At 36.6% G+C, this 21,318-nt stretch overlaps 1 non-coding gene across 1 annotated transcript; it reads left to right on the top strand.

Annotated features, from left to right (window-relative positions):
- The first annotated feature begins 9,997 nt into the window (after positions 1 to 9,997).
- Positions 9,998 to 10,069, top strand: TRNAH-GUG (transfer RNA histidin (anticodon GUG)). The gene has a single exon. It is a non-coding gene; the product is annotated as a tRNA-His (tRNA).
- The last annotated feature ends 11,249 nt before the right edge of the window (positions 10,070 to 21,318 follow it).

Genomic DNA, 21,318 nt, shown 5'->3' with positions numbered 1-21,318 from the left:
GGGCCAAGGGGCCGTTGGAGCCTTTGATTGTGCATTTAACTTTTTTTTTTACTTTTCTTGGAGCTTGTATGAATCATAGAGTTTGCTTATTAAGATGGCAGGGATTAGTAACTGATGGATTGTTTACAATTTAGTGTTATTTGCTGGTATTGTTACTTTTCCAGGAACTAAAATCTTTAGAAAGGAGTTATGAACTGTCCTGTAAAAGCTTCAGGTATATCATGTTATATGTTTTATTTCTTTTAATTTGTTATTACCATTTTGCCCCTTGGTTTTGCTTTGGTTTCTTGTTGGCGCATTTACGAAGTATCATGCCTCTAGTGTCTGTTGCTTGATAGTATATTGCTTTTGATGTGCAGTTTGTTCTAAGTTTGACCACTTTACCCCTTGTTTTTTCTTTGGTTTTCTGTTGGTTCACTAGGAGTGGTTTTCATGCCATAGATTCTTTATGTTGAAGTTGGAGAGGTGGATTCGTGATCCTTTTTATGTTTCTTCGGTGCGTTTGTTGATTTTTACCATTCATAACATTGCATACAATTAGTTTCCTCTTTTTAATATATTGGTGCCTAACACCTCCAATATTCATTCCATTAGCTATGTGCAGTGGCTCTAAGACATTTAAACAAAAGTTATTTCAGGTGTGGCTTCTAATTTTAAGATATATATTTAAAATATTCTTACATTTTGATGAAGATTATTGATGGTGAAACTGTTTTGTAGATCTTGAAATTTTAAATCTACACTAAAAATGCATCAATTGCAGCACCCATTATTAAAGAACCAAGGAACCTGTTTATTTTTCTTAGGTTTGTGTATGTGATATGGTCGAGTTTAGGAATGAGCGAAAATATTGTTGCATTTTTATGTCAGATACAACAAATTTCTACCATTTGCAAAGAAATGTATCTATGATGTTATTTTGGATAATAAAATCATAGTACATTGCTTTTATGAGAAACATAATTAAGTGCATTACCTATATTAGTAAAAAAGAGAAGTGTAATGTTATTTTTCTATATTTTTGCCTAAAAATATTTGACCAACTTACTTTTCTTTTTTGTGTAGATTAGATGTTAATTTATTAATACAATGAATATATTAGTATTTTCAATTCCCTGATATTCTAAGTTAGTTATGGAGTCATCAAAAATTCATTGCTATTAAATGGGTTTAGGGGTGCATTATTTTGTCCAGATGGTGCTGGTCTTAGTGTCTTACTAGATATATGCACATTTGACTGCTTGCTTTACTGAGTACCTTTGCCCATGTAGATATCCACAATTCAAGTTGTGGTGATTGCACTACTCAATATCTATTTATTTGTGACCAGTAACATTTACCATTTTCTTATGTTTTTTTTTCTATTTGTTGACTTTTGAACTTTGTATCTTGCCCAGCTTTTTGCTGACTTGTCTTTAATCTTAATAAAAATAGATACCCTTCTAAAATAAGTATCTGTAAGGTTTCTTGGAAGATTAGATGTTGTTTAGTTCTTAATAGAATTTGTTATTAACTTTTTTTCTCATTGTTTTCTTTGTTGATCGGTTAGTTGTTAAAGCTAAAGATGGAATGCCCGTAATAGGTAAATGATTAATGGTCACTATATTTGAATATTTTTTTTATTTATATCAATTTTATGGATTCTAATTACGAAGATACTAATTGTATTTGCTAGAACAGGAATTTTAAACATGCGGAAGAAATGAAAAATATAGATAAAACGAAGGATTAGACACATCATATATGTCTTGAGATCCATAACTTTTTCACTTTTCACAAGTTTTTTTATATTAAAATGTTTTGAAATCATAGTTTTTTCTTGGACTAATATTATAAAAACCATAAAATTTTTAACATGTAATTGGAAAAAACCATAATATTTTTTATTATTATTGCTATAGCCACAACTTTCTCGCAGAATTATCACTCTAGCCCACTTAACGAGTATTATGGTTAACTTGGTTAACATTTTTCCAAAATCAGTCATAAAAAGTTCAAATTTAGTCCATGAAGTTTGCAAAAAATTACACCATATGGTTTTTTAACTTTATTTTTTTGTTTTTGTGAATATTTTATTTATTTTCGGTTTATATATATATATATATATATATATATATATATATATATATATTATTTTCATTTATATACTTTATTTATTTTCATTTTTTAACTTTATTTTTCAACAATTTGATTTTTGTTATTATCTTTTTATATTTTTTTTTCTATTTTAGTTATTTATGATTTTTCTAACGTGTTTATTTATTTAGATTCAAGTAAACAAACTTGAATTCAATTTAAATTACTTTAACAAGTTATAAAGACCAATTATTATATTTTTTGTTTTTTTTTTAGTCTATTACCAAATTGAAAAATATTATCTTGAATTTAAAGTTTTAAACTATTGATATCACATATAAAAATATGATTTAATTTACAAGTTATATAACACACTGAAACACTAATTCTCAATAAACAAGCTAACTTTTTTTTTCATTTTTTCGTAACGTAAATATAATAGCACTAAAGAAAAAAAGAATAAAAAGAAAATAAGTTGGACCGAAATTACAAATACAAGCATAACTATTTTATTTACTTGAATAAAAATAAAAAAAATACAAAAACTATAAATTATCAAAATGGTAATATACTCTAATATATTAATACATTTAACATTTTTTTAAAAGGTCAATAAAAAGTTAAAAATACAAAAAAATAAAAAACAAATAATTGGAAAACAAATAAGAAAAATAAAAAGATGAAAATTTTAAAAATATAACACGAAGAGAAAGATGAAAAAAACAAAAAAAAAACAAAAACAAAAAAAGTTCTAATATACTCTATATATACACTAAAAAAGTAGAAAACAAAAGGCAAAAAAATCAAATTGTTGAAAAATAAAGCTAAAAAAGAAAATAAATAAAGTATATATAAAAAAGAAAATAATATATATATATATATATATATATATATATATATATATATATATATATATTTATAAAAAAACCCAAAAATAAATAAAGTATACAAAAAAGGAAAAATAATATTAAAAAACCATGTGGTGTAGTTTTTTGCAAACCTCAGGGATCAAATTTGAATTTTTTAAGACTGATTTTGCAAAAAAAATTAACCAAATTAACCATGAAACTCGTTAAGTGGGCTAGAACGATAATTCTACAAGAAAATTATGGTCATAGCAATAATGAAAAAAAATATTAGGGTTTTTTCCAATTACGCGTTAAAAATTTAAACCTTTTATAATATTTGTCTTTTTTTCTTCCACCATTTTCTTTGACAATAATCGGGCAATTACAATTTTGATTGTATCACATAGCGTGCCACATTTTTTGTTTCCCTTTGATTGTATCACTTAAAAGAATTTAGAAAATTGACTATTTTGCATTTATTTTATATACTTCGGTTATTTTACTTGCATACAGTGTCATTTGTTAGACTTCGTTATCAATAAAGTTGACATTATATCATATATTTTATCTTAAGTTCTTTAAGTTTTGTCTTAATAAGCATTAACATTCTACTCCCATCAAATATACTTTGTTTCTCATTTTTTTGAAATTTTCAATGCTCCTCGAATTTAAAGCATATAAATGGCAAAGTTCAAACGTTTATTGTTAAAAAATAAAATGCGTTGTGTTTATAGGTTTTTTTTAAAGACATTTGATAAATATTTTTATAAAAAATGATGTGTTAAACTACTTTTATGGAAGGTTTATAAAACTAAACCATGTCTACCAAGAAATATATTAATTACCAAAATAAACTATTTGTATTGTGCAAGTATTGTTCATATAATATATCCAAACTAGACTTACAAAATAAGGATAGTATCTTTACATTAACTTGTCCAAATGGTCTAAATAGCAAAATTAAATTTGAAAATTAAACAAACATCATAAAATTTTCATCAATTAGAAATTAACTGAAAATGACAATTGTTAATCGAATTGACATTTTCTGTTAAAAATTAAATGACAACGAAAATTTTCACCCTAAAACAATAATCTATTTTTATTTTTAACCGAAAAAACAACGCACTTGTATTATAAACATTAAAAATAAAAGTATGTTTGTTAATGAGCTAAGTAAGACATGAATGTATTTATAACCCATCGTAGGAATATATGTTGTTGAACACCTATTCTCTCTCTCTCTCATAATATGACATGTCTCTTAAAACAAACTAATCATAAACTGGCGTTTTGCGTGGTAAACAACTACAAAAATATTGTCTAACAAAAATATTTAAATCATAATAATTTTTTTTTTTTAAAAAGTTGAGGAAAAAAAAACATTCACCATACTCCAATTGCATATTATCACTTCTAAAACGTGAATATACATTTAAATCAAATAAGTTGCCCTTAGACACTTTATATTTCATTTAGAAGACATGAGTAAACGAAGTATTACTAAACTTTTGACTAAATCTGATATGTTGTTTGAACCAATAATTCGTCAAACAACAGGTATATCTCCAAAATTTAAAAAAAAAAAAATATTGTGTGAGACCCTTCAAGATTTGAGTTGGTGGAATCACCACAAACACACAATCTTTCATCTACCTGTGTCTTTTCAAATGAATAATAAAATGCTTAAGAACAACTTATTTTATTTAAATGCATATCCAACTTTAAAAGTGATAATATATAATTGATGTAGGGTGAATGTATTTTTATACTTATATTTTTTCTAACATTATTATGATTTGAATATTTTCGTTGGACAAAATTTTACTATGATTTAATATATATTAATTTGAACATTTTATTGTTGTGATATACATTCTTTTGAAATAAAATAATTCCCAATACATAATATATATATATATATATATATATATATATATATATATATATATATATATATATATATATATATATATATCATTTAGGCTTAAGGGAGTGGACTCGCCACCCCTCTCACCAAACAAGTCGCTAACATATCAAACACCACTCCTTAGGATTCGCTAAGGGAGATGTTAAGAATTGGTCGTCAAGCAGGTAGCGAGAGGAAAGAAGAGGGAGAAGATGCATTGGTTAATTATGATTGGTTCACAGCTATTGTTTTTTTTTCCTTCAAAATAAACCATATTAATTTAACACACAACCACTCCGTATCAGATGCTAAGAGTTAGTTGCTAAGAAATAAAAATAATGTGGCACTAAAAAAATATGATGTGATAAGATGCTAAGATCGTTATCATTCCCCTTAGCCTTAGTGGATGAACAAAAAAATAAATTATTTTTAGTTAGATTTTATATTCAAATATAAAAATTTAAGTGGACTGATCGAATAAGAGGTGTCACTTATCATTTAGTGGGTTAGTTTGTGTAACACCCAAAGTTCGAAAAGCCAAGAAAAGAAAGAAAACCCCAATTTTAAGGGGAGACTCGACGAGTCCAATGAGGGACTCGGCGAGTCCGAGCGGGATCCAGGTTGAGGTATAAGCGACCAACTCGGCGAGTCGGCCAAGGTGACTCGACGAGTCTGGTCTGAGCAAGGAAAACCTTAAATCCGGGACTTGGAGCTTATTTAAACGTCTCATTCTCTCCCCTAGGGTTCCTTTACTGCCTCTCTAGCACATATCACTAAACCCTAGCCGCCATAATCGTTTTGGAGCAAGATTTACCCCCCTTAGTAAAGTTTTGAAGCTTGGAGAAGGAAGAAAGGCCTTGGAGGGGCAAGAAGGGACTGTAGATCCGGGATTGAAAAGACATTTCAGACCAATTGGAGGTAATAAGTTGTTGCTTGGACTCCCTTTGCACCTAGATCTATTCTTATGTGTGAGTTTTGGACATTTTTGGTATGATATGTAACCATTTCGAGTTAGAAGTCCAGATCTGAGGTTGCTACCTCAGATCCATGCTTGTGTTGGTCTAGAATCCCCTAAAGTATCAGCCCTTGGTATGTTGAAGAAGTATGTTTGCCATAAACCCTAGTTTAATGTGTTTTGAGCCTAGATCTCTTAATCTACACGTAAAGTTTGCCACTTTACGTAGGGGATAGACCTTAGAAGTATGGATCTATAAGTTGGAAGCCCTGTTTGGCTCGAAAAGTCACTGCATGGATTAAGGACTGAATAGACTCGGCGAGTCCTTCGAGTGGACTCGACGAGTAGCTTGAAGATGAGGAGGAACTCGACGAGTGGGATGAACAGCTCGTCGAGTCGGATGAAGTTAGGCATGGACTCGGCGAGTTGGAAGAACAACTCGACGAGTTGGTTGAAGATTGTCTTGGACTCGGCGAGTCAGGTCGTGAAACCCCAAACTCTTCGAGTTGAAACTCAAATCAGTGAGTCGGGTGGAGACTCAGCGAGTTGGACAGGTCAGGACTCGGGAATAGTTGACTCGGCGAGTCATGGACTGACTCGGCGAGTCGAGTCGCGAATAGAAAGACCTTGAGCATTTGAACTCGGCGAGTTATTAGGTGGACTCGGCGAGTAGGGTTGACCTGGAAGGTTGACTTTGACCAGGATTTTGACCTTGACTAGAATTGACCTAGTTGACCTTTGGAGGTCAGTTGGACTAAGTGTTATGTGGTCATTGGTAGCCCGAGGAGCTAGTGGAGCAGCAGTTCGGAGTCAGAGGTCAAGTAGCAGCCAGAAGGATTAGCAGCATCAGTTCAGCAGACTCAGGTGAGTTTCCTTCCAGTAGGAACGGGTCTAAGGCCACAATGTCGGCCCGTTTAGCTAGTAGTAGTTTCCGGATTTTGATCTGATGCAGTAGTTAGTATGTTTGATGCCTTCGTGGCTCAGACAGGACTTATGTGTTATGTGTTTCGGGCTACGGCCCGATGTAGTATGCAGTATAGGTGTGTTCATGCTAGTTGATATGTTTATGCTATGTTCTGTTCAGTTAGTCCGGACTTCGGTCCGATGCAGGGGGCAAGGCCCCAGTTAGCCCGGACTTCGGTCCGATGCAGGGGACAAGGTTCTAGTTAGTCCGGACTTCGGTCCGATGCAGGGGGCAAGGCCCCAGTTAGCCCGGACTTCGGTCCGATGCAGGGGACAAGGTCCCAGTCAGTTTCCGGACTTCGGTCTGATGCAGGGGGCAAGGCCCCAGTTAGTCCGGACCTCGGTCTGATGCAGTGGGCAAGGCCCAGTATGTGCTTTATATGTTATTGCATGGTATGTGGTAGTTTGGGGGGGCTCACTAAGCTTCGTGCTTACGGTTTTCAGTTTTGGTTTCAAGTACTCGGTTTTTCAAAGGAGGAGCTCGGGAAGATTGCAGTGCACACACCATAGACAGTTAGCCTGGGAATGTTTGACTCTGATAATGATATTATGTTTTGAACCAATACTCGAGAAATTATGTTATGACTTATGATACAGTTTTTATAAATATGATTTTAGTAATGTTTTTAAAGAAATTTTTGGGTCGTTACAGTTTGATAAATAAATAAGAAAACAAACTATTTTTTGTAAGGAATAAACAAGGAGAGAAAAAAAATTAATTAATTTTTGTAAGTGATAAATAAGAGAGGTTGGGGGAGGGGAAAGAAAAGGAAATTAAGAAAACAAACTAATTTTTGTAAGAAAACGTTTAAATTTGTTATGGATAAGAGGAAAACATATAAACCCTCATTTATATCTCATTTTATTTTTGTAAGTTTTAAATATGGGTAAAAATGTAAAAGCAATTTTAATTCAAGTGGAAGCATCAAATTAATAAGTAGAAATATCACCTCTCTTTAAGTAAGAACACAATCAAAGAGATTCATAGAGTAACATTATTGATTATAATTCATAATTTAAATTACATTCATGCAATTCAACTATAATTAGATAACTTGGAATTAGCCCTGTCGAAAATACCCATTATCCGAATTACTCGTCCGATTTTTTTGGGTATGGGTAAATTGGGTATCGGGTAAAAAAATTCGGGTAACCTGATTTTCTTTTTAGATCGGGTATAGGGTAAGTTTGTTGGGTTTTGGGTATACCCAAATTACCCAAATTATTTTAAAAATTCTTTTTTTTTTCGTAGAGCTTGTACTCTGTAGCTGGTAGGGATGAGCAAAAGGAGCGAACCGGCCCGAACCGGACCGGACCGGGGAACCGGCTTCGGCCAAAATCAAGAACCGAACCTGCCCGACGGTTCTACCGGTTCCCGGTTCCTACCGGTTCTTGTCATGTCTTCAAATGTTGGAACCGCTCCTTGAAAAATAGCATCATACGGTTCCGGTTTTTGCCGGTTCTACCGGTTCCGGTTCCCACCGGTTCCCGGTTCCAAAAATCCACAAAAATAACGTACCGGTCCCGGCCCGACCAGTTCCATCGGGTTCCGGTTCCGGTGCCGGTTCCGGTTCCGGTTCCGGCCGGTTCCCCTGTCCATATGCTCATCCCTAGTAGCTGGTATTTGATCACGCTTAAACTAACTATCATTATTGTAAAACATGAATCTCTTTTATTATGATAGTATGACACTAACAATATTAAAATCAATTGTTTGTATATCACTATGTTTTTTAAAACTTAACTATTTTCTAGATTATAGTTTTTATTGCAATTAACAAACTCATTATCTTGACGAAACTTCAAAACATGGCAAAACTTATGACTATAATTATCCTAAACATTTTAAACTTTTAAACTAAGATCTTTAAGTATTTGTTTTTTAACATCTTATTAGATTAGATTAAGCTGTTAAAATATTACTTGATATCTCAAGTATTATTGACTAAAAAATCTCAATGTCAAAGTTTGAGTAACTTCGTTTATGTCTCGTTTGTTTATATAAACAAGATTAATAAAATTATATATTTCGGGTGATACCCGAATTACCCAAACCCAACCCACTACCCAAATTACCCAAACCCGAATTATCCGAATTTAATTTGGGTCGGGTAACAGACATTTTTTTTAACATGAAAAACGAATTACCCGACCCGTATTACACGAAATCTGAAAAAATTACCCAATCAACACCTCTATTTGGAATTACATACATTCATTTCAACTAAAATTAGGTAACTTGGAAGAAGACTAATTGTTTTTCGAATGTGAAAATTGTTTAATTGTGAATTGAATTGCTCGTATAAACATAATTATGAAATGAATAATATGTGAAAGTTTTCCACTTTTCCAGTTTGTTAACCATAATCATTGCACTTACGAACACTTGCATTTGTATTATTTATAATTAGGATAAAATCATCATTTTGAAAAATAAATGAACTTTACCTTTACAAAGACTTTAATAAGAAAAAAAAAAACAAAACAAACAACTCTATGAATAAATGATAATTTTACCTTTTTGTTTAAAATTTCGGGGATAAATAGTAAACAAATATTTAGGGGGTGTTTGGCTTAAATTTTATGGAGCAAAAGTCCTCTTTGTAAAAGAACTTTTTACAAAAGTTATTTTTTTAAATGTGTTTGGATTAAATTTTGAAGGGAAAAAGTCAAAAATTAAAGTGTTTGGTTTAATTTTTACATGTAAAATGACAAAAAAGGACATGTTTAGGGTAGATGAGGGATATATTGGTAATTTAATATTTTTAGCTGGTGAAAAGTTGGGAAAAATCAGGTAATCGTGACTTTTCAAAAAGATTGAAATTACTCTATGGGAAAAGTCATTTACAAAAGTCTTTTTCCCTTTGCCAAACATCTTTTGGAACTTTTTCTAAAAGATAAAGTCAAAAGTCATTTAAAAAGCTAACCCAAACACCCTCTTACTTTCTTGATTAACTTGAGAGTAGAATCCATCCCTCTATGGCTATAGAGTCTATAACCTTTGCAATTATCACAAAAATGCGTATTATATACAAAATAATGATTAAAAAAAAACAGGGAATGTCCATTGGAAGCGAAAGAAGCAGTTGCAAGCATAATCTTTGCATCTCCAACTAATGTCCTCACCCAACTAAACCCGTGATTGACAAAAGAAAAAGAAACGCACAACTTTTGAAGCATAGGAAAAAATAAGATATACTAAAAATATTAATAAAAGTAAAATAAAACTTGGAATTAAGCAAACATGTGACTGTAGTTTAGTGGTAAGAATTCCACGTTGTGGCCGTGGAGACCTGGGCTCGAATCCCAGCAGCCACACTATTTTTATTTTATTTTGATTTCGTCTATAAATCACTATTTTTCATTTTATTTTGATTTCGTCTATAAATCACTATGGGAAGAGTTATTACCTTGAGAGTTCCATAAAAAGCCTTGCACCTCATCCAAATACTAAAATTCAAATTATCTTCATGATTTTACTCGACTCTAAATAATAATCATCTCCTAATTGCTCTATTTCTCTTATTTTCTATCAAACAAAAGTGAGGTTAATTACATAAAAAGATATATTATTTCTTAATATTTTTCAAATAAAATATTTTTCTTTACCTAAAATCCCACAGGATTTTAAATCCCCGTTTTATTAGTTAATTGTATGAAACACATAATATTTTTGACAATTTTTTTTGGATAAAACCTATTTTTTATAATCTAAACTTAACGTCAACCTCAATTCTTTAAAAAAAAAGTCAAATTTTATCTTATAAGAATTGAGGTTGGTGTTAAGTTTAGATTATAAAAAATAGGCTTTATCTCAAAAAAAAAAAATATGTTTCATGCAATTAACTAATAAAACAGGGATTTAAAATCCTGTGGGATTTTATCTGGCTTTACTCATTTTTCAAAATTAAGCTACAAGGCATAATTGATTCAAAGTATTAGCTCTAAAGAATTCAATTTACTCCCCTGATTACTCGTTTTAATCATTTTTCAAAATTAAAGTTACAAGGCATAATTGATTATGAGTATTAGCTCTAAAGAATTCAATTTACTCCCCCAGTGGTAATTAACAAACTTTGTAATTTTTCATTTTCATAATCGAAGTGTAGCATACCAAAAATTAGAGTAAAATTTTTAATTTTTTAAAATTAATCCAGATACCATAATTGTTTACAAAACACTGTTTTCAAGAGTAATAATAAAAACCAGAGTATCCCCAAAATCCAAAATCATAAAGCGTGAAGGAAGTGCACGATCACGCCTTTGCTTTTCCCCGATCATCTGAAGTACCTGAAACATAAAACTGAAACCGTAAGTCAAAGCTTAGTGAGTTCCCCCAAAGTACCACACACAATCAAATAAATAACAACATGCATATATGAGCCTTCAGCCTGACTAGACCATCGCGCCGGGCCTAGAACCTATTTGGATCGCCACATATGGCCTACAACCTATCTGGATCGCTCTTCAGGCCTTTGGCCTAACTGGACTGCCTCGCAGGCCTACAATCTATCCGGACCGCCATGGTATCTTGGTCTTCAGCACAAAGCAGGTCCGTCTCACCCCAACAAACTGTAACATGTTGACATATACCATAACAATCAATAACCAACAAGTATAGGTAATCATACTGACCTACCGATCTAACGCATACTCAGTGAGCACAGGTAATCATACAGGTCTACCAATCCAACACATACTCAATATAACACGATACAAAATCCAGTGGGTCGGCCTTGGTGCCTACGACCCACAAGTACAATGAGGAAGACTCACCTCTCAGTTTGAGAAGATAGCTGAACAAGACATTGCTCCGAATATCAGCTCTACATGTCACTTGAACACCAAATACCAACTAGTTTCAAATACCACTCAAAATACCCAAAATACCCTTAGATCAAGTTTAGTCAAAATCCTGGTCAAAGTCAAAAGTTAAAGAAGTCAACCGAGTCAACACAGTTGAGTACACCCAGCGTACTCAGTTGGTACACATAACATACTAGAGCATTGATAAAAAAACGAGTTGTTGACCTGGTATGCGCGCGCGTACCATAGTGTATGCACCTGCCACATTTTTTTCTATTAAGGACTTAATCCCTTAAGCCCTTTCGTCCAAAATCTAGATCTAGTCCTCAAATAACATACTAAATCATAAAGTTTCCAAACTTTATGATCTTGCGTAGCTATTAAGCGCTCAATACCCAAAAACCCTAACTTCTTAACTCATTATGACATCACATTCCATGCATGGAAGTAAACTAATGACCAAAATTGCATTTTTATGGTTCCTAATAACTCCATAATGGATAAAGTTTCCAGCTTTATCCATTAGGATGGTCCAAACACTCAAGATCTAGTCTTTGAGTTTCAAAGGGACCAAAAGTGCATCTTTCTTACTTAATCCATTAAGTCTAAGTTTCCAACCTTTAGATCTGAATCAAAATGATATTTAGATGGATAAAGTTGGGTCACAAACCTTCAAGATCTACACTTAATGCACTAAAGTGACCAAAAAATCATAACATCCAAAACTAGCTAGATTTAACAAATGCATCATCATGATTCAAGCTTTATACCTCTAGAAGAAAGATCAAGGTGAAAAAGGTACGGATCTACAAGCTCCAATGCAACCAACACTTCTCCAATGAGCTCCTTCTTCTCTAAGATGCACCAAGAACACTCTAAAGCACTTCAAAACACCTTCTTTTGCTCACAAGGCTCAATCTAGGGTTTAGGTTTCAAGGGAGGGCGTTGGAGAGGTAGAGGTTGAGAATGGAAAGGGTTTGAGAAGTTAAGGAGCTTAAATAGGGCTCAAAACCCTGAAATTAGGGTTTGGGTTTTGGTCACGTATGTCCAACATACTCCTGGTATGCCCAACGTACCAGGTTGACTCTCCATGATCCTTATTGCCTAGTACGCCTAACGTACACCCCGTACACCCAACAGACTAGGCTAAACCCAAAACCCTCCTATCTTCTAACAGGCATAACTTCTTTGTTCCTATTCCATTTTGACGATCTTTATATACATTGAAAGGTATTGAAGAGCCCTACAATATTATCTAGATATCTTGGACTAAAAACTTCTCGAATAAAAATCCATATTTTATGCAAGAACCCGACCTATGAATTTTCCCTTTCTACCCTTCGGCCTAATATGCAATTCAAGGGTTAAATCTCTTAACAATCATTACCTCCTTCTACAAGGAATAAACTTTACCTCCTTAAGGTCAAAAGCCTTTACATAATCAACTTACGAATCACGACCCTAATATAAGAAATGATAGGAAATCGGATGTCACAATTCTCCTCCACTTAAATTAGATTTCGTCCTCGAAATCAACACTCGCTCCCACTTCATGATGCAATCCCTCACAACAACGAAGCTGTTCGAAAACCCATAGATTTGGTCGGCATAAAACCTTTTCGGCCAAATGTTGTCATGCTAATCTGCACATAAGTGCACCATCGCAACGAAAACTAACTAATCACATACTAAATTAGACCACACTCCTACTCGGCTTTGACAACCCATCCTAACTATCCACTGACAACACTTGGACTCACCCTCGGTCCACTAACCAACCACAACACTCGGGCTTACCCCCGATCCACTATAACCCAAATTTCATCAAATCCTTTGGCCATCCAAGGTAACTTGGTGATGAAATCCATGGTAAAAAAAAAGTGCATAAGGATGGTCAATCCAAGAATTTGCACATTGCATCAAAATCCCTCATTAGATTAGGTGTACATCTACCTGAAAAATCACTCAATACATATACAACGAACTCCGTGACTCGAGATTTCAGAACCAACACCTCACATTGGAAACCAAGCTCCTAATATACAACCCACAAGAAGACGGGGTCCAAGAAGACGGGGTCCACAATATCAAATATTCATTAAGCGAATTCCGGTGCACAAAGAATATGTCAACCTAAATAACTTTTTCTGACCACATGATCCAAACCAGTTGGTCACCGGGTCTACCGACTCCCAAAAACAACGCACTGACATCCAACAATGCCAATAAGACTAACGATCTGAGACCTAAGAGTATCCCAAAGGAAGATCGACAAACACCCTCATGAACCTTGCCACACTTGCCACAATTACGACCCCTCGGTCCCCCAGATCGTGAATCGGTGGGCTTGTACCACTTCATTGTAGGTTATGACTAAACGAGAGCCTGCCTTTGCTCTCTTGTCTGAGTCTCAATCTCAATCTCCCTTCTTTGTGCGACATCCTAAAGCTCAGAGAGGATGTCGTAATGCTGGGTAGACACAAACTGCCGAATATCAGTCTTGAGCATGCTCATGTATTGTTCCTGTTGGATTAAGTGTTTAAGCCCATAAATATTATTGGTATGTACTTGACCCGAGAGTAGCATGGTCCATTTGGGTTGCATGGCATCGGAACAATTTGGATAGACTTTTGTGATAAGTGGATATTTATGATTTATTAATATATTATAAGTTCTAATATATTAATATGAAATCATATTATTTAATTAGTATTGATTAAGAATTACTTTGGAATTAATTTTGTGATCAAACGAGACTAATTAAATAAATGGAGATTGATTTGGTAAATCATTCATTCATATAAAGTGGGCTTATGATCCATAGTTCTTCATCTTGGGCTAAACCCATGTGGTGACCCATGGATACTCCATGGAGGTTAAAACCCATGGATCATGAGGAATTTGGAATGTCATGAGTTACATGGTGTAACCCTAATATGCACACTATATAATAAGCCTCATAGTTCATGAAATTGGCACTAGTGGATACATAAGTGAGGGCTAGCCGATTTTGCTATAATATAATCTTCTCTTAAGTTATTCCAATTGTTGGTGGTGTTGTGTGATTCCATTTGAGGTGCAACACTTGGGGCACTACGTTCTTAAAGGCCCAAGGCTTCCAACTACAACAAAAGGTATGTCTTATAACTTGTTTTATTACCCATGTATAAACTTGTGTATGCTAGTTTAGGGTAATACCTTGGAAAGTTCAAGATTGCATGTATAATAGAGAATACATAGATCCAAGGTATTTAGGGTTGCATGCACACCTTAGGAGTGTTAGAATGCTCAAATCCCAACAGTGATATCAGAGCCAAGGCTTGCTTTCTCGTATACTTGATGCTTCTTGTTTTTCCAAAGTTGAAAATTTGCTATTTTCGCATCTGATCGCTCACCATGTCGTGGTAGCTTTTACCACGACGTGGTGATGTACATGTGAGCAAAATTTCGTGTTTTGGCTTGCAATTGGATTAGGATCATTACCCTAAATTGTTTTTTGAACCTAGAAACATGTTTTTCAATAGGGTAGTATTCATGCTTGTCTAATTAAAAGATAATTGTCAAAGTTTCATGTTTTGTATTAGTTTATATGGTTAGATTAATTACATGAAATTTTTTTGATTTGAATTGTCTTATTCTTATGAGTTTAACTTAGTTCATAGACAAATTGATTATTTTTGTAAGTTATAATATTTGATCTAAATGGATTTTGATAAATTCCATAACTTGTCCTCAAGTTATGGATGTTATGGAAAATGAAAAGTTTTTCATTTAAAGTGATCATTAAAATCATTGGTTATGAACTTGAAGATCTCCTTTAAGTTGTGTCTCCTCCATTTCTTTCTTAAGGACTGAGCAATTTGTGGTATCATGTGTTTTGCTCTTATGATACTCACAGAACCGCCCTTTTGGTGTCTTCGTCGGCTGCGGCTTGTCTGTGACCACATAGACATCTGGTCGGCGGCCCCGCCTGTCATCCCTATCAAATGGTCTAAAGCGACCTTGCAGTCTTCATCCTCGCCCAAAGTGTTTGCTTCCACCTAACGCCTATGACGCTTGGTCATCATGGCATTCAGATACGCTTGTTTCGTTGCTTCACTCTCCTCCTGTCTCAAGTATCGTTCCACCTTTTCCTTTAGTTCGGCCCTCGTCTGCGGTTTTTTGCCCATGAGCTTTTGCGACAAAGGGTCGGGTGGGAGTCCCCACGTGAAGGCTCCGGCTATGAGGCCTTCATCATGTCTTGGGACATCTAGCGTGGCGTTTGTGGACCTCGTGAAGTACTCCCTTATGCTTTCACCCTCTTTATACTTGCATGCAATGATTGAGTGGGAGTCGCCTTTATATTTTCTCAGTTGCATGAAGTTTGTGAGGAACATGTACTTGAGTTGGCCGAAGTTGTAGATGCTTCCTGGACGAAGTGTTTTGAACCATGTGTCCGCGCTTCCATTAAGGGTTGTTGGGAAGTACGTGCACCAGAACCGCTCGTCTAATTTGAGCGACGTCATTTTCCATTCGTACGTATCGATGTGGCTGTCTAGGTCGGTGGTGTTGTTGCAAGTTTTAAGGCTGGGGATTTTGGCTGTGTTTGGGATTTCGTAGTCTAAAAGTTCCTTTGCGAACGGAGACGTGACGCTCCTTGATAGACAGTCTTGGTTTGGGATAGTTAGCTGTGACATCCCCAAAATCTCGGCCAGAAAATACGGGTTTCATTTATGCTTTTTAAAATAATTTCAGATTAAATCCTTTTGATTTAAAAGAGTTGCGGAATTTGTTCCTAAAACAAAATATGATAAAAATAATATTTATCAAAGCATTTCATCAAGAGATGCATTTTCATTATATAATCAAAACTCGGGATGTCATGTTTCGATACAGACCATAAAGCATAAACGATAACATTACAAGTCATTCAACAAATATATACATATATAGACTTGTAAACAAAACAACTCGATGATTCATCCATCTCATGCCCTTGCGCCACTTCCTGTAATACAAATAAAACTGAGTGGGTCAGGCTTGGGAGCCTGGTGAGCATATAGGGTTTTCAACCCACAATAAATAATTATATTTAATTTCACCAACCAACAAAATCCCGATTACCCATTCCCGTTATCCTCACTTTATGTCCCTAAAACAACATCTATCTCAAGGGACCTAATCTACGATTTTCATCGGGACGGACATTACTGCTAAGGGGTTTCCTCAACAATAGATGTCCTAAAGGCAACCATGAGGGGGATAGAGTACACCGGTGAACACATCGTTCACAACACCTACAAGTTATGAACCTGCTAGCGTTCCACGGGACTGTCTAGAAAGATTCTGTGGTCGTTATCCATACTCCGCTGAATAACTAGATCAACAACAACAACATCGAGGCCTCTCGTCTGTTTATTACACACCAACTATTTACCCATGTTCTACCCAACATATTAGTAGATAAAAAATATATATTTTTATACATAGTTTAAAACCTGTATAGCATTTTCATTCAATACATATTCCACATAACAGATGGGGCACACCCACATAACACGTATTTCATAGAATATAAATCAGATCTATGAGATAGAAGAGAGTGAATATACATTCACACACATAACAACAAAATTATACGCATAACACGTATTTCGTATAAAATACTTCATAATTATGCGTTAGAAGAAAGTAACTACACACTCACTTGATCAGAAGATGATCGGACATCACTACGACTTGCAGAAGTAGTATTCTTCAGTAGATCTAGAAGATCTTCACAAAAATCAAACTTCTCGCGGGCAGAGCTTCGGCTCGGGAATTCCACTTCTCGGGATCTTCGGGGTTTCGAAACTTGCTTCGGGGCTCGGGATTGATACCGGGGCTTCAGGATACTTCTGGCACGCAAAACGATGCAAAACGGGAGAAAGAGAAGAGAATTTGGCAAATGGAGTCGGCTGCCCTCGCAACCTTTTTATAGGAGGCTGAGGCCTCACTGTACGCTGGGCGTACAGCTTTACGCGGGGCGTACGCCTCGTTTCGTCATTGCATGCGTCATCAGAGGACTCGAGTCTGAGGCGGTGCATGCATCGGGGTACGCTGGGCGTACTTCGGATCAGATCGGTGACTCCTTCGGATATACAGCCGAATTAAAGATTAAATTTATATATTTTAATTATTTAATAAATTTCAAAAATTCATATCTTCTTCATACGAACTCCATTTTCGACGTTCTTTATATCCACGCGTAGGTGAGACTATGCTCTACAACTTTCGTTTAGACTCCGTCGGCTAATTTTGACTTTATTTTTATTATTTATTTTTAGTAGGCCGGGATTGGAAAACTTCGTTATAAATTCATAACTTCTTTATCCGATGTCCGTTCTCACCTATCTTTTTATCGCTTCTCTACCACTAACGAGATCTTCGATTCTCGTTTAGATTGTTTCAGCTAAAAACCGTTCGATCTCAAATCGAGTATTCGGGCTGCATACTGCAAAGTCGAAACTTTAGAAAATCATAACTTCCTCATACGAAGTCAGATTTTGGCATTCTATATATATTCGGAAACCTCGTTCCGGCCACTACTACTTTATGTAAAGATATCGAGTTTATTTTACACTTAAATTTTGACGCTTATTTTTATTCTTAATTAATCAAATCACATAATTAAGCAATTAAGCACAAAACACATAATACTCAAATAATACACTTCTATTATTTCAAAACGGGTTACAAAGGTTAACTTAGACTATTATATCAACATTAATGACAAGCCCATAAACACAGGCATTACATTAGCGGTCCCTGCATGTTATATTGGTGGGATGTGCTGTGTCGCTGCACACCTGGATGGCCGTAGAATGCATGGTAGACTGGGTTTGGGCCATAGAAGGCTTGCTGCTGGAATGGCAGTTGAAGTGAGTATCCAGTAGGGATGGGTTGAGGTTGTGTTGGAGGATGGCTTGTTGGATTTTGTTGTCGGCTGGTGTTGGTGGTAATGACAGGTTCGCCTCATGTGCCTGTTGCAGGGTAGAAAAGCGATGATGTAGTTATCATGGCTTGGGCAAGTGGTGGCAACAGATGTGTATTCATCGTTGACTGGTTCGGCAATGATATATGGGGTGATGGTTGAGCATTTGGTATTTGGTTTACCGGCAGTGTTATTAGAGGGATTGACAATTGGTGTTGCATTATTGATGTGAAGAATGGCGGCAATTTATGGTACTGGGGATTGTGTCGCCATTGGCTAGAGTGTTAGTGGCGGTTGAAGGGGTGTAAGTAGCGGTACCGTCACCTGAGTTGGCCTTTGCTGTTGGGATGAAGGTCGTGGCAGTACCACCGCTTGTTTCTAACGATGTGGGTGGCGCCGGAAGTGGTTGTTGACTCCCCGGTGGTACCGTAGTTATTGTAGAGCTTCCTTTGCCTGTAGCTTCTCTGTTTTCCGTCATAGGTGGCAGTGTTTCGTCCAACGGTTCCATGGACTGTATGGTACTGGTCTTAGCTCCTCCAGTTCTGTTTTTGCTGTCAGACGCCATTGATTTCGCTAAATGGTGGTTTTAGTTTCGTTCTTCGTCACACGAACGGATGACGCCAAATGATGCGACCTTGCAATTGATCCTTTCTCGATTCTTCTAATGGGTATGGGTATCGAATGACTTCTATAATATCACAAGAAAGAAAATTCGTCAGCCGTTTCCCGGGAGGAGGCTCTAGGAAGGACGCTTCGACGATCAGGTTAGATAAGGTTTAAGGTATGTGTGAATGTTACTGGAAGATGATAGATTACCCTTTGAGCTCTTGAGCATGCCCTTTTATACTTAGCGGCCCTGTCTGTCCGTATGGGATGTGATCGCTTTTGAGGAGACAAGGTCAGAGGTGCTGATTGGAGAATCATGCGCCTCCATCTGTCAGAGCGCTATCATTGGCTCCGGCGGTAGTGGTGTGATCCCATGCCTTGTCACCTGACCGTATCTTTTGTCTTGGCATTGGGAGCGTCCGTGGCAGGTGCGAGCTTTCGCCTGAGTGCCCTGCTCTATAGGGGTGTTGGCATGCGCGAGTCTTTCACCTGAGTGCCCTACTCTTTAGGGGCGTTGGCGGGTGCTGAGCCCGCTGAGCCTGGTTCTATTGGTGCGTCGGGTTCCTTGGACAGGCGCGACTTTTCCATGTCGGCTTAGGAACGTCATTGAGTCCCCCAGTCCGGTAGTCGTAACGTTGCGATGCTAGTTACGACGTTCTGGACTTAACCGCTCTACACGTGCCAATTCCCTATTTGCCCGTCGTTTCAATTTTAATGGCGACGTGACCGCTCATGATGGCCATCGGTTTCATCATTGTCGAACATTTTGAATATCCCGCCCTTTTTGTTCTCTTATAAGGGCATTTGTTACGCTTTCTCATTTACACATCCTTTCCTTTGTTGTTCTTCTTCCCCAAGTCTGTCTTCCCCTCTTTTCTTTTATGGCAAGTCCCCTAGGAATTCTTCTTTCTGCAACTGAGTATCAACTGCTTGAGCGTACTTATGGTCTTACTTCTTTGGACGACGTGGAGTTTTCGTCGCCTACTTCTTCTATTACGTCCCCTCTTCGTGGAAAAGTTGGGGTTTACCAGAAAACCCTAGACACCAGTCTTTGTCTCCCATTGACCGACTTCCTGGAGGAGGTCCTTTAAAAGGACGGTTGTAGTGTTCAAATGCTGACTCTGAACGCTTTGAATAAGGTGGTAGCGTTCGAAATGATCTGCCGTGCCAACGGTTATCTCCCCGACTATTTTGTGTTCAAGTATTTCTTCAGGTTTTGCTGTACCGGCGATAAGTGCACGTTTTCTGTTCGGCGGGGAGGGCACACCCTAGTTCCTGATGGGCGAACGCCCCAAAATTGGAAGGAAAAATGGTTGTGGGTGAACCAGGGTTTAGCCGGCAACGGTCGTTACCGTGCTAACACCTTTGCTGACACTATTCCCAAGTTGTTTCCCCATAATCAAGGTGTTGCTGATTTCCCGAAGAGCGTCCAGATGTCTCCCGAGGATTATTTTGAAGCTATGCTATCTGGTGTGGGGATGAGTCCTTCTTGGAGGCGCCGTGGCATGATGGCGGTTTTCTTCTGCATCATTGATGGTAGGTGCTTGCGTTTTGCTTCTTCTTCATTTGCCTGGGTGTGTTCGTTGGGGTTGGGTTCTAGTCTTTTGGGCTCTTTGTGTTCTGATGTATCTTTTTATATTCTAAAATTCAGGTGTCGAATCACCCTTATCCATGGATGAGGTCCTGTGGAAGCGCTATCGGGGGAAGTTGGAGTGTCGGGAGGTGGACTTAGTCGAACGTCTTCCTCCACGTCGGCTAGATCAACTTGCTTTAACCTCTGCCATGCCCGTTCCTCCGGTTTTTGGGGAGAGTTCGTCGTCTGCTGAGGTGAACCCTTTGACCGCTCGTCCTATTTCGACCGTCATTCCGCTGGGTGGTGCTCATCGTTCCTCTGTTGAGGACAGCAAGGATGGCATCATCTCTGATGCTCAGCGTATGCAGGCTAAAAGGAAGGTTGTTTTGGCTATGGGGAGGCAGTTACCAGTGTGCCTAATGTCGCCAAACGGGTCCAGACCAGGCATAGTTTCTCCCGCCTTCTGAACTTTATTTCTTCAGTGCCGGCGGCTGTTGTTGTGATCCCTGGTGACGACATTCAACAATCCGAAGGGGTCGGTGCGATGTCTAACCAGCATGTTGCTCTTGTTCAAGTTGTTTCTTCTACTCCTGTTAACTCCTCGCCTTCAAAGGGTCCTAGTGACCCAGG

Source organism: Lactuca serriola, chromosome 2, assembly GCF_051521515.1.
Source record: "Lactuca serriola cultivar US96UC23 chromosome 2, Lser_US96UC23_V15, whole genome shotgun sequence".
In the NCBI taxonomy this organism is placed as follows: domain Eukaryota; kingdom Viridiplantae; phylum Streptophyta; class Magnoliopsida; order Asterales; family Asteraceae; genus Lactuca; species Lactuca serriola.
This window is presented reverse-complemented; position numbering and strand designations above follow the sequence as displayed.